The sequence below is a fragment of the Lactuca sativa genome, chromosome 1 (genome assembly GCF_002870075.4).
Source record: "Lactuca sativa cultivar Salinas chromosome 1, Lsat_Salinas_v11, whole genome shotgun sequence".
NCBI classification, from domain to species: Eukaryota; Viridiplantae; Streptophyta; class Magnoliopsida; order Asterales; family Asteraceae; genus Lactuca; species Lactuca sativa.
In genome coordinates, this window is record NC_056623.2 from 76,170,845 (window position 1) to 76,185,517 (window position 14,673).

General features: G+C 29.9%; 1 pseudogene; it reads left to right on the plus strand.

The window, feature by feature from the left end:
- The first annotated feature begins 1,739 nt into the window (after nt 1-1,739).
- On the plus strand, nt 1,740-2,318 carry LOC111886045 (serotonin N-acetyltransferase 2, chloroplastic-like; annotated as a pseudogene).
- Nucleotides 2,319-14,673: the final 12,355 nt, after the last annotated feature.

Sequence of the window (14,673 nt, forward strand, 5' to 3'; positions counted from 1 at the left end):
ATTTATCTCCATTTATGTAAATCCCTAAAAATTGTATGAATCTGTAACCATTACAAATCCACTACCATATATGAAATCTTGGAATGCTCCACCATCACCCTCCGCTACCATGGTTGTTACCTTACCACCACTATATAACGCCACCATCATCATCCTTTCCCCTTCTTGGTTTCTCTTATTCTTCTTCTTCTTATTCTCTGTGTGTGTGTGTGTGTGTGTATATATATATATATATATATATATATATATATATATATATATACATATTCCATCTACCCTCGACCCTCTTTCTCAATTTCTCCCTCTTCTGCACTACCACTAAAAATCGTCATGCTCAACCATCATCATCCATTGTCTCAGTTTGATTTTGGTTTGAATGCATTTATGAGTTTGATTTTCTAATTTGATTTGTGGATTTTAATGGGCTTAAATTCTTGGTTTTGTAGATTTGATTTTCGGTGGAAAGAGGGAGGAGTTTGTGTTTGAAAACATTTCAGTGTGTTGGGTTTTGTTGTAGGTTTTTTCTTTGTGTTTGAGCTTGTCAGAGCATGAGTTCTGGCTGGAATTTGATCACCGCATGTGAGGGTGGTGAAGAAAGGGGATGAAGGGGAAGGGAAAAGGGGTGCTGATGGCAGTGGTAGTGGAGAAACAAAAGAGACGAGAAGGATAAAATACACCGGAGTTCTATATTACCGGAGCTATGGTGGTCGGGAGTTTAGTTAGACATGGTGGCGGTCTGGTGTTTTCGGTGGTGTTTTCAGGTGACAATTGGTGTTTTTCGATGGCAAATCGTGTTTTTTGGTGGCGTCTAGTGCTTTCCGGTGAAAATTGGTGTTTTCCGGCGGCCAGTTATTTCAAGCACATATGATCTGATGGTCCAAAGATTGGCTGGTGAGGTCGAGGGTTGGATTTAGTTTAATTTTTTCTTTATATATATATATATATATATATATATATATATATATATATATATATATATATATATATATATATATATATATATATATATATATAGGAAAATGATCAAATGATAATACCAAAAAGGTTGAGAACGTGAGAACGCTTATGAACCAATAATTTTATAAGACAAATTAATAGTTTTGTATTTAGATTAAATTTTAAAATATTAATATTAAATCCTAATCTCCTAAAATCTAGCAATCATAATATTTACCTAAAAAAGTAAAGAAAAATAATAAAAATAATAATTGATTTTTTTTTTCTTTTTAAGTTATTGGAATACGTAAACAAGTTTTTATTAGTTTTTTTTTCAAAAAAAAAACGAAGTTATTTACTTAAAAAAGTAAACTACAATTACAATCATAAATTAATACATTTTTATTTACAAATAAAAAACCTTACGAAATCCAATGTCTTTTTTCATCAACTCGAAATAAAAATTTTCTAAGAATTCGTCATATTCTCACAAAATGAAAACTTTAATCACAAATGACTACAAATTACTACATTTTTATTCACAAATGAGTATAGCTTTAATCACAAATAAATATAGATTTAATCACAAATGATTAAACTACATCTAAAAAATAGTAAACATTCTCATCTATTCAACAAAGAGAGAAACAACCCTAATCATTAATGAATACAATTCCATCACAAATGAATTTAACTATAATCATATGAATACAAAACAATAATCATATGAATTTAGCTATAGTCTTCAGGGGAACTTTTCCCTTCCATTCCGATCACCCCTCCGCCTCTGACCTCTGATCACCCACCACCCTCGCAAATTGTCCTTCGCGGCGGTTTCATCGTCCTCCGGTTATGCCATCTCCGACCAAGAACTGGAATCCCAGGGTTTCATCTTCCGCCGCACAATCAACAACTTGAACCTCGACCACTTAAACTCCGTTTCCGTGGCCGTCGGTTTCCCAAAACGTGACATCGATAAGATAAAAGTGGCTTTGGAGCATACAAATTCGTTGTTGTGGGTGGAGTATGAGAAAACGAAGAGACCAATAGCATTTGCTAGGGTCACCAGCGACGGCGTATTCAATGCTATGTTATTATATGGGATGTGGTGGTGGATCCGAATTTTCAGGGGATTGGGTTGGGGAAGGCGGTGATTGAGAGAGTGGTGGACGAGCTGCTTCAAAAGGGAATCACTAACATTGCTCTGAGTTTTGGGATTCTATAGACCTCTCAGGTTTATTTTGGATCCAGAAGGGATAAGAGGAATGGTGTATTCAAGAAAGAATAAGAGAAAGTAGTTGTATAGATTTAGGTTCCATGGTGTTCGGTTGTGAGGAAGGTGATCACAGTGATGTACAATCGCTTGAAGATGACTTTGTTGCTTGACCTGATGAATTAGGTAGAAGATGATGAACGCTGTAGAATGCATTCTCCCTTTGTGTTGGCGGCTAGGTTTACGAAACAGATAGGGAAAACGTATACATAGGGGAGAGAGAAAGGTTAAACAAGTGGGTCAGATACCTGATATTCAGGGATCAATGGAATATAAATTACTAATTTACCTTATAAATTGGTTGGTCAAGAACTGTATCGCGTTCTCAACCTTTTTGGTGTTCTCATTTGATACTATATATATATATATATATATATATATATATATATATATATATATATATATATATATATATATATATATTAATTTCCAAAATAAGGTTGTGAGGAAGATTTACTGTTCATTCCACGTAAGCAAAAATAGAGTAAGGCTTCGTGCTTTCAATTCTTTTTTCATTTTCCTTCCTTTACTTTTATTTGTTTTTATATTTTGTACCCTAAACTAATTTTGATGTAACAATTTCTATACTTATAATTTTAAATTCTATATATATATTTATATTCTTTCCCCTTAATTAATTTTTATTTAACAATTTTCAACGCTTATAATTTTAAAGTTAAATTATTAGTATTTTATACATTACAATTTGGTCCTTTGTTATATTTTGGCCTCTTATATAATTTTTTAATAATCCTTTGTTTATTAATTTCTTAAAAATATACTTTCAAGTCAATTGTTTGTATCTATATTTTATTTTGATATTTTTGTGCTCCACTTTATATGATTTAATCGTCTCTATGATCAAGGTTGTAGAACTCGCTACTCGGTACCTGCTCGGCCGACTGGGGAGTAGCGAGTACTCGGATTCGGTAATTCATGTAGAAATATTTTTATGAAAATTATATATGTCAAAATCATAAGTTAAAATCATAATTTGATTGAAATATATAACAAATTAGATAACGTGAATACATAAAAAACTGAAATACACACAAATGTCTCACTTCATAAATAATTACTGAAAATTTAAGATATATATATGTAGTAATAATCACATGTATGTTTTAAATAATAAATCATTAAGTGTATTATACATATTAATCTTGAAATTCTTTATTTTTTTATATTTTTATGACAATTTTGACCCTTTGACCGATTTTGACCGAGTTGGTCGAGTTTAACCGAGTAGGCCCAAGTTAGAGAGATGTTGACCGATTTTGACTGATTTTTATCGAGTTTGACTTAATCCGAGTATTTTTGCCGCGTTCACATTACTCGCCTCGGTGGAGGGCCGATTCCGAGTAATCGGCCGAGTAGGCCGAGTTTTGCAACAATGTCTATGATATATATATATATATATATATATATATATATATATATATATATATATATATATATATATATATATATATATATATATATATATATATATATATATAGTGTCAAACTGCGTTTTTTAACATATCGGAGCTTCCGCAGCAACACACTGACGGTCCAAACCCTAGTTAATGAATAATAATAAAATGAACAAATGAATATATATATATATATATATATATATATATATATATATATATATATATATGTATATATATATATATAACCCGCGCAAAGCTGCGGCGGCGAATAGTTTATTTTGACAATTATTTCATTCTGAAGCATGTTATATTTCTCAAGGAACACAAAGTAGATACATATTGTTATCGGTCTTTGTGGCAGCGAATAGTTGTACCCTTCGCAATACAAAGAAAAATAAATTTTTAGTGTGTATAAGTTTTGATCATTATGGTTTGTGGTTAATGGTTTTAAGTTAGGACTTAGGGATAACGTTTGTTTAATAAACATATGACCTCGCATCAGACGTCACCAATAACCTAGAAGTAAAACCTTAAGTCTCTTATTCGGGATATCCACTTGGAAATAGGAATGAAAGTGGGTCATGACCCGACCTCAGAAACCTCGAAACCATAACTGAAGGATGAAGGATTAGAAGACCCGAGAACCAGACCGGTGTCCAAGTTCAGTTCTGTGTTCCGGTAAGAACCATAAATTGGTACTTGGAACCGTTTTTGGGCTTTAGACTTGAATGGACCCGAAAATCAGAAATTGGTACTTGGAGCCAGTTTTATTAATCTTTAACGTGATTTATTATTAAAATTATACACCAATTAAGAAGCAAAAATAGTTAAAATGTTTAACAGTAATAAAAAATGTACAAGTTAGATGAGGCAAAAAAAAAATTATTTACTGTAACTATCAAAAAGTTCCATGTATGTTGTTGTTCCATTTGCATACATATATGATTACTAATAAAATATTTTTAAAATATATACTTATACAAGATTCATATTTTTAGATAACCGGTTATTTGAGTTTTTGTTTTTTTTTTTGTTTTTTGTTTTTTTTTTTGTTTTTTTTTTTTTTTTTTACATTTTCTATGATAACTCTTATTATGGGATAGACAAAATGACATAATTTAATCTTGATGATGTATAATTGCCTGTATGTAACCAATATTGCAAGATTATATGTTTTCTTTGGCAATACGACTTATTCCATCTTCTTAACTCCATTAATTACAAACCTAAAAGAGTTATTGTAAATGGTCTCTTATTTTTTTTGTTGTTTCTTGTCCATCTTCATATATTAGTATTGACATGCGTTTAATTTTTAAGCAATTTTTGTATGTAAACCACGATCGGAAAAAGTTTTTGACATGAAATATCTTTAATTTACTCATTTTAGGCTCTATAATCCCAAGTTCCAAGTGGTTCAATCTAGATTGCACCCTTCACCGGGTCCAAACTCATACTACAAATAAAAATCAAAACATAATCAATAAATGGCATATTAGATATTTCATCCAAGCATCCGAAAACTAACTTTCCTGCAGATAAAATCCTTGAAAGAACCATTGAAGCTTAAGAAAAATATTTAAATAAAACATTGATAAATTAAACCATATAAGTTTAAACTTAAAGCTAGATAACGAAAGTTAGTAGATAAAACAAAGCAAACCAAATCCCTTCAAGCTTCATGTTGCCTTGTCCTCCAACTGTTGTAGAAGATCATGTGAAAGTTTCAACTTCGTCAAACATTGGTAGGTTATATGAATAGGAATCAGAAAAAGGTTATCTTGAGTTACCATTGTCCTAGTTTTTTTTTAAGAACAATAAGCAAATATATTAAAGAACAAAAAGTTAGTGGGAAGTTGAACAATAATACAAAATGTCAAGAAAAACAAAAAATAAAATAAGGAAAAAACTACACTAACAGGGAAGGACAATGACAACAAATCTATAACAAATTCCCAACTGAATAAATAATATAATACCTATGATCTTTAACATGTTTTAATAAAAGAAACAAATCTAGAAGACAATTTACCTTTGATCACTTCATATTCACCTCAAATTGAGTAAAGAGAATATCAACAATCCAAGAAATGACATGATGCCTTATTTTACTGCTGCAAACCTACTATTTTATAAACACCAGGTTTTCCTTTGAATAACAATCCTACAAAGACTACAAAGCTGGGAAATCCATCTATTATGCTTTATTTCCGATCTGTTTAGCATGTTAGCACAATACAGTGAGTGCATCGGTTTCCAACATTAAATCAGATATAATGTTATCTATAATCAAAGCATACCTAGTATCCTTGTTATTTCTGCAACATTATCAACACCTCCAAGCTGCAATTAGTGGACATTGAACAAAAAAACCATGATTAGAATATTAGGAATAACCATTACTAAAACATACATAAAAAACAAATATTCTCAATTCTACAAACAATGCTACTAAAAGATGTTTTGGCAAGCAATTAGAAGCCTAGTTTCTGTCACTTGGAGTTTTAAGAGCACATGCACGATGTAAAGAAGAAATAATAAGGATTAGATTCTCGCACTACTCGGTCATTTTCCTTCCCAATCACCATATCCCTTAACTATATCCATCATTACACCAATATAAAGCTTATAGTAGAAATCAAAATCAAAATCAGATATCTTTAGTCCTCAAGGATGGAATTTTTTTCATATAAAAAAAAATTGTATTCTACGCAACCACCGTGTGAGGCATCTTTTGGCTGCCAAAATATCTTTCATAAATACATATAATAGTAATATGGAGGAAAATATGCCATTATAACCATAAATTCAATAGTTTTACCATAACATGGACAATTTTTAACCTGAATCAAAAAACCATAGGATTGAAGCTCAATCCATTGGTTAAGAAGGGACCAAAGCAAAATAATTGCCATTAGTACCTTGTAAGTTGTAATTCTTGAGCAATTTCTCATTTCTTCTTAAGTACATTAGCACCAATGGGAGTTTCAGTTGACCAATCATACAATTCACAAGGCTCCACTATATTTTGTTTTTCATCCACAACCTTAACTTTATATAAACAAAGAAATTTCAGAAACCAAAAGAGAAATAACCATGAAAGTGTCCATACCTGATTTTAATGTTGCTTTAGGACCCAATCAAACAAATCTGCTATAAATAATATGTTTTCTCATTACATTAGGCTTTCATGAAAGAAAAAAACATATTAAATACATAAAACCTTACCTGATTTCATGGTTTAAGGTTTTATCGAGAGTGATAGAGAAAGGAAAAAATTCGTTAACCTAACAGACAGTCGCGGAGTCGATTTTTGGCAATCATCTTCACCATTAACCCCTTTTTCTCCAATTGATACCCTTTTCCAAAGCAAAACATAACCCATATCTAAAGTTCAAACACAAATTTAGTTGAACCCACCTGCAATGTTTTGGGTTTCCTCAGTAATCAGTTCAAAATGAAACTCAAAATCTCAAACTATTAAAGAAAACGTAGTATTTTGAGGAAGTCAAACCGGCTGTAAGGATGCAAATCATAGCACGAGAAAATAATTATTGGGAAAGAGCTTTGTTGAAGTGGGTTAGGGAAAATAAGAAGGCATATTCTATTTGATAGAAAAACACAATCGCCTCAATCTTCAAATCTTGCAAAAAGTTCGATTGGTTCCACATGTATGAGAAAAATCTAATCTGACATCGATCAAAACAAAAGAGTGAGGATGAGTGATTGTAGTCCGAATTTATGCAGAGAGAGAGAGAGAGAGATGGAGAGATGGCCACCGGCGCTTTAGAGTGGTGGTTGTTGGCTACATCTTCTACAGGTGGACGTTGGTCACCGATTTAGATAATTCAGAACTTTGAGGTTTTAATCGGTTGGGAGAGAAGATACGTATAAACCTACTGTTTGACCGAGTAAATTGCTGAGAATGAGGGTTTCATTCAAGATAATTGAATAAGACCTCATTTAAAATTTAAAATTTTAATATTATTTTATTCATAATTAGTTCTACTTAAAGCTTAGAGACTTGAACGTCTTAAAAAATATTATTATTATATTGAAGCTATTTTTAGAAATAGTTAGATTTCTTTTATAATGTATTATATATATATATATATATATATATATATATATATATATAGAGAGAGAGAGAGAGAGAGAGAGAGAAAAGGAGGGAGAGAGAGAGAGGTAAAAGTTCATTTGAGACAGACATAATTTTATGAGACCGTGAGATCAATTTTTTTATAGTGAAATATTTTAATATTCTAGTCATCGTAAAAATATAATATGCATAATATTCTAATAATATATGTTTTTAGAATATTTCAATGTAAAATGTGTTAAAAATATTGTTTTAAAATATCATAATATTATATATATATATATATATATATATATATATATATATATATATATATATACATATTATATTTTTAAATAACAAAATATTAGAATATTTTACTATAAAACAGTGGTCTCGCGGTCTCATAAAATTAGACCTGTTTCAAATAAACCTATATATATATTGTTTTGTATTAGAGTAAATTACACGAATGGTCCCTATGGTTTGTGGTAATTTATGCGTTTGGTCTCTAACTTATTTTTTTAACTCGGAAGGTCCCTACTATTTGTTTTTGTTACGCGGTTGGTCCCTACTGTTTGTTTTCGTTACACATTTGATCCTTTTCTTACCTAAAAAGACTATTATTTAAATAGAGAAAAATGTTGGGATAGGTAAGGTAAGATGAGGGTGTGTTTATTTAAATAAATTAAAAAAAAAAACTAATGGCAAAATAGTCTTCTTAGGTAATACAGGGACCAAGTATGTAACAAAAACAAACAGTAGGGACCTTCCGAGTAAAAAAAATAAGTTAGGGACCAAACGCGTAAATTACCTTAAACCATAGGGACCATTCGTGTAATTTATTCTTTGTATTAGGATGTCCTTGTAACTTGTTTTTATTATGTTTTTTTTGTCCCTTTTAGACATAAAAAAGTCTATATAAGAACAAAATAAAAGCAAGTTATACGACCGTCCTCAAACAAAAGATAAAGAACAAACACAAAATGTTTACAAATTATAAGGACGATTTAGTAATTTGTACAGTAACAAAACCATGCATAATGCAAAGTTGATGTCAGTATAAATTTCCAACTGCTTAAGAAGTTATTTATATATAACCACGAAGGTTTTTAAGATTTTGATTTTTGATCAATAACGGAAACTGTTTCTTTTAGCATTTGATTAATAAATTAAATACTATTAATATGTCGAACAAGTTAAATAGTATATAATTAAAAAAAAAAAACTCTAATTGTAAACAAAATAAAAAATTATTTTGACAACCAACATTTGCCTTAAAAGTTAAAACTTGAGAATTTGTTTTCCTGCAAAAATATTTCAAAACCAACGTCACTACAACATCCTTAGTATATCATCTAACACAGTCGCACCATAAAAATAAAAAACAACGTTTTTTTTTTTTTTTTAAAAAAAAAAAAAACTTGAGAATTTGTTTTTCGGCCAAAATATTCAAAACCAACTTCACTACACCACCCCTAGTATAAACAGTCCCACCATAAAAATAAAAAACAACGTTTTTTTTATTGGTAATTTACATATATGTATATTTATAGTTTTCATCGTTTCTTCTTATTTCATAGTTTATAATTAAACGGTTCGTCTAATTTAAAAAAAAAAATATAAGGACTCAAAATTTTAAATTATGACTCTCTTTAATTTTATCATATGAAAATAAATGAAAGAGGGTAACGAGTTCGAGAGAGGGGTTCATTTTCTTATTACCATATTAGGTTATCATTGTATGTAGTGGTTTTTATTCATCGTTTAATTGGTTATCAGTTTATTAAGTTCAGTTTAATTAGTTTTTTGCTTCTAAACTATTAATTGAAACCGAACCAACTAAAGTTTGGGGAAAATGGTTTTTCAAGTTATTTAGTCCGGATCTCGGTTAAATTTGAATAACAAAAATCAACATTCAAATATATTAAGAAATATTGATTTGTCCAAAAATAACTTAACAAACACCGTCTAAGCCAATTGTATGTCAAAAAATATATGAAAAAACGATGAAAACTATAACTATGCATATATGCATATTTGTGCATGTTCACATATATATATATATATATATATATATATATATATATATATATATATATATATATATATATATATATATATATATATTACAAAATACTATTGTTTTTTTTATTATAGTGCGATTGGCTTAGACGATGCCTTATGGGTGGTGTGATGATGTTGGTTTTGACAAAAATTTAGCCGAAACAAAATTTTCAAGTTCCCACACAAATATTGGTTCTCAAAAGAGCTTTTGGTTTTGTTCATATTTAGACTTTTTTTTAATACATTATATATCATCTAACTTGTTAAAATTGTAACGCCTCAAAATTATAAGGTAAAAATTTCATTATGGTCAAGCAGCAGGGTTGTATCTAAGCAACACACGTATTTGGACCACTATTAGGGTTTAGTAAGGAGACCCTTTGGGACCACTTCTCTTTGCCCTTATATTACACTTGATTAAGACTAAATACTTTAATTCTTTATTAATTGAAAGTTTTTTCGTCTAAAATTCATACGTATTATGATGATTAGGAGCGACAAATGAAGATTAAGAGTTATTACCACATCTTACCATATTTTTAGTCAAAATTTAACTCGATTTGAAGTAATTTTTATTATGTTTTCATGTATATATATATATATATATATATATATATATATATATATATATATATATATATATATATATATATATATTCATATTTTTTGGTTTTATTTTTCATCAATTTAATAAAAAAAAATTGACATTTTTTCAAAAAGTGTATGATTATTTTTAGATTATATTATAATTGCGTCATTTGAGTTATTATTCAATTTTTTTATAATTTAATTTTTTATGGTTTTTCTAATGTTTTTTTTATTGAAGTAATATGGTTAATTCTCTCATTTTTCTATTTTTTCCGCTAAAAATATGTCAATAAAAGACCAAAAATAAAAAAGTTATAACTTAAAAAAAAATGAAAAATTATAAATAAAAACAATGTTTAACAAAAATTACAAATATAAATATAGTAAGCGTTCAAATATATAGGTTACTCAATTTTAATTAATTAATAGACTTAATATAAGGAAATGCTAAACATTGTTATACATGATAATACTAGATATAAGACTCATGTATTATATGAGTTTATTTAAAAAAAATCAAATATGAAATTCTAAACATTTAAAATTTGAATTTATAAAAAAAGTGAAAAAATATTGAATTATTAAAATTAAAGTATTTTTTTAAGTTAAACAAATAATTTAGATAAATAAACAAAGGAAACTAATGAGACATTAATTAGTAAATTTGAATTTAAAAGGAAAGTCCATTAATGAAATTAATATGCATTTATTTATTATTACATTTAAATATGATGGGAAAATTAATAAAATAGAAAACCACAAAATAACATATGAAAAAATAAAATAAAATGAAAATTATAAGAAAAAGCCACGTGGCAAAATGCATTAGAAGAGGACAAATGTCAAAAAAATCTTCATTTATTAGAGGAGATAACAGTAATATATGTTTTCAAATTCTTAAAAATTTATGTACTCACCACATCATTAATATCCTTTTATTTCAAATTAAATGACATATTAAATTTGTGTAATAACTGATTTAAACAATAATATAATTGTTTGTTATAAAACTATAATAAATAGATTTTCATATAAATGATTATTTAATTTATTATGTTCGGTGAACCTCATGTTCTATCATGCACGAAAAGAAACTAACTCAAAGAAATCGGTCACAAAGCTTATATTCCGAAGATATATAAAAAATATGAAAAAAATATAAATTTCGAAAAAATAATTTAAAATGGAGCTTAGTTTTGACTAAAAAAACAAAAATGAAAGCTAAAAAAAACTTAAAAGTTAGTTTAGTTCTATTAAAAATAATTAAAAAAAAAAATTAGAGTTCAGAGTCTAAATTAACGTGATGAAAAATTTAATGGCAAAATCTAATCGTTTTACTGATACTTAGGCCATGTAGGATGGCATGTAGGCTTGAATGACAAAAACGAACAAAAATCAAGACTTTGAAATCTAAACGATAAATAAATATTCTTAAAAAAAATGATGATCATTTAAACCAAAACTCCTCTAAATTTTAACCTAAAACTTAATATTCAAACCATATTTGAAGAGATTAGGGTGTGCATGGACCGAAACCGTGTCTGAAACGTCTGAAACCGAAATTGTTCCAGAACCGATGTCATTAGTTTCAGTTCTTAAAAATGAGAACTGCCAAGGACCGATTTCAGTTATTGTTTCCATTTTTTAAGACAATTATCCATCGGTAACATCCAGAATCAGCTCCAAAATTTTAAAATATTCAATACTTAAACGAGTTGGGTGGAGCAACTTTGATTACAATTTGTTAGGACTATCTAATTGTATGTCAGAAGTGTTGGAATAGTGTCTAAGGCTGTAACTATATTCGGTTGTGCATGGTCCTTTTGGGTTGCCTTCACCATAGCAACTTGATAGGATGATTTATTAAGAGAGAGTAAATATTATTAATATATTATGTGAATAATATAATGAATAATATATTGTTATTTGATTAATATAAGTCATAGAATTAATTAGAATTAATTTGGTGACTTAAAGAGATTAATTAAATAAAGGGGTATAAACTGTCAATTGTTTGATAGTTAAGCTTTAAACTGTAAATCCATTTGGATATACTATGGACGAATTCTAAGAGGATTAGGATAGCTAAAATCGTCCATTAGAGTTATCTAGGAATGGATTTGGATAGCCTTAAGAGAAGATTATCTGATAGGGACTTATCTGTAATCCTTAAGGAGTCTACAACTATAAATAGACCCCATGGCTGATGGAATTCGACACTTGACCTAAAGTAAGGAACCTCTGGTCGAATTCCACCCCTCTCCTCTCTCCTAAATCATTCTTATTGCTATTGGTGTTTGTAAGCCATTAGAGGAGTGACACTTGTGACTCTAGAAGCTCCAAGACCTCAAGATCAACAAGGAACTCAAAGGTATGATTCTAGATCTGTTTCAATATTGTTATTTAACCTAATTAGACATTAGAAGACTTGGATTCAATGCATGTTTATTAGAAAGCCTAGATCCGAGCATTAGGGTTTTGCATGCGCACATAGGAAAGTTCTTATGGCTAAAACCCAACAGTGGTATCAGAGCCTAGCTTGGTTTTCTTTAAATTGTTGCTTGATTAACTGAAACAAACCTGCAAAATTCGATTTTTTGGTTTCTGTGTCACTGACTCGGCGAGTCCCAAGGTGGACTCGGCGAGTCCCCTTGTGCACTCGGCGAGTCAAAGCGTCAGGAATGGCCAGATTCGGGATTTCTTTGTGTTTATCTTATCTTAACTTACCATAAACTAATTAGATCAACTTTAATTCGTTTTTCTGATAAATATAACTATTATCTTGATCTAATTAAAGGTAATTATCAACTAATTAAATATTTAATTTCCTTATATGATAATTAATTAATTATTTTGATTATTTTGGTAATTATCTTAAAAAGAAATCTTGAATAAATCAAATATAGATAATTAGGATATTAATTGTTAATTGGAATTATTTGTTATTTGATCCTCCATGTTTTAAATGTTTAAAACCTGCCCTCATGTTTTGAAATTTACTTTTGTGATTAAAAGTTTTAATTTAGACAACTTAAATTTCAAACCCTAGATTTTAAAAGTTTTAAAATACAACCCTATACTAATATGATATTACTAGTATAATATATATATGTATAACTAAATGCTAGTCTTACCGTTAGTAGGCCTCATTCACGAAGCCGATCTATAAGGTGGGTATAAGGTTGCGGCCTATAAAATGGCGCTTAATGGGTGTACACTCACACCCACCGCTTGCTTGATTGGTGGAGGGTCGTTAGCCGAACGGGTAGGATAGGGCAACCTCATCCTCTCATTAAAAGTATAATAAGAAATACAAGTAACTACACATATTTTAAAATTTCCCAATCCTAGTTACTTTAGGAAAAGTGAATTGATGCAATCCCATGAAATTACACTTTGCACCTTGCTAAGATGTTAGTGGAGCGTGTGTGGTTTACCGGCACACTAATTGGTTCTAAGCGAAGGTGGCAAAGGGTGATTCATTGTTTATCATAGTTCGATGGAGCGTGTGTGGTTTACCGGCACATCGAATAGGTGATTGTTACAATGAAGGCACCATGTGAATTTGCATGGTAATTCACACCCGCTTTGTGATCCTCGGCATCCCAGTCACAAACAAGAGGGGCATATCGAGATTTAAACATGCCATTGAATAGATTCAATGAATCTCATCCGAACCTAGGAATTCTCAAAAAAAAAAAAAAACACTTAGGACTAATAGTTTAGGTTTTTGTGATGGAGAATTAGTGAATCGTCATTCACTTACCTTCAATTTATTTGCATATTAGATTACGGCATCCCTTTTCTAGTATGTAAATGTTATTGTTGGATCCTAGCCCTAATTTTCTTATTGGGTGATAATTAGGGATTCTTATTCTAATCTATCTTTGTCCTTTTCTAATTATAGATGTCGAACGCAAACAACGCTGCTGCTAGTTCTTTCACGTTGATGAGCCTTTGCCAAAAGGTCACCTTCGATGGAACGAACTTTAGCGAATGGATAAGATACATTCGCACCATTGCTCGCTATGAGGATAAGGAGTATGTCCTCGATGAGAAGCTCGAGAAAATCAACCCCGAAATTGCTACTCCCGCCGAAATCACCGCCTTTGAAACTCATGAGCGAGATGCAACGAAGGTACATTGCATCATGATCGCCACCATGAACTCCGAATTCCAAAAGTCCTACGAGGACATGTACCCGTACGAGATGCATCAAGACCTATTGGAGAGGTATCACCAAAACGCGAGACAAGAGAGGTACGAGATTTTCACTAACATGATTTCCGCGAAGATGGGTCATGGAGAATCTCTTA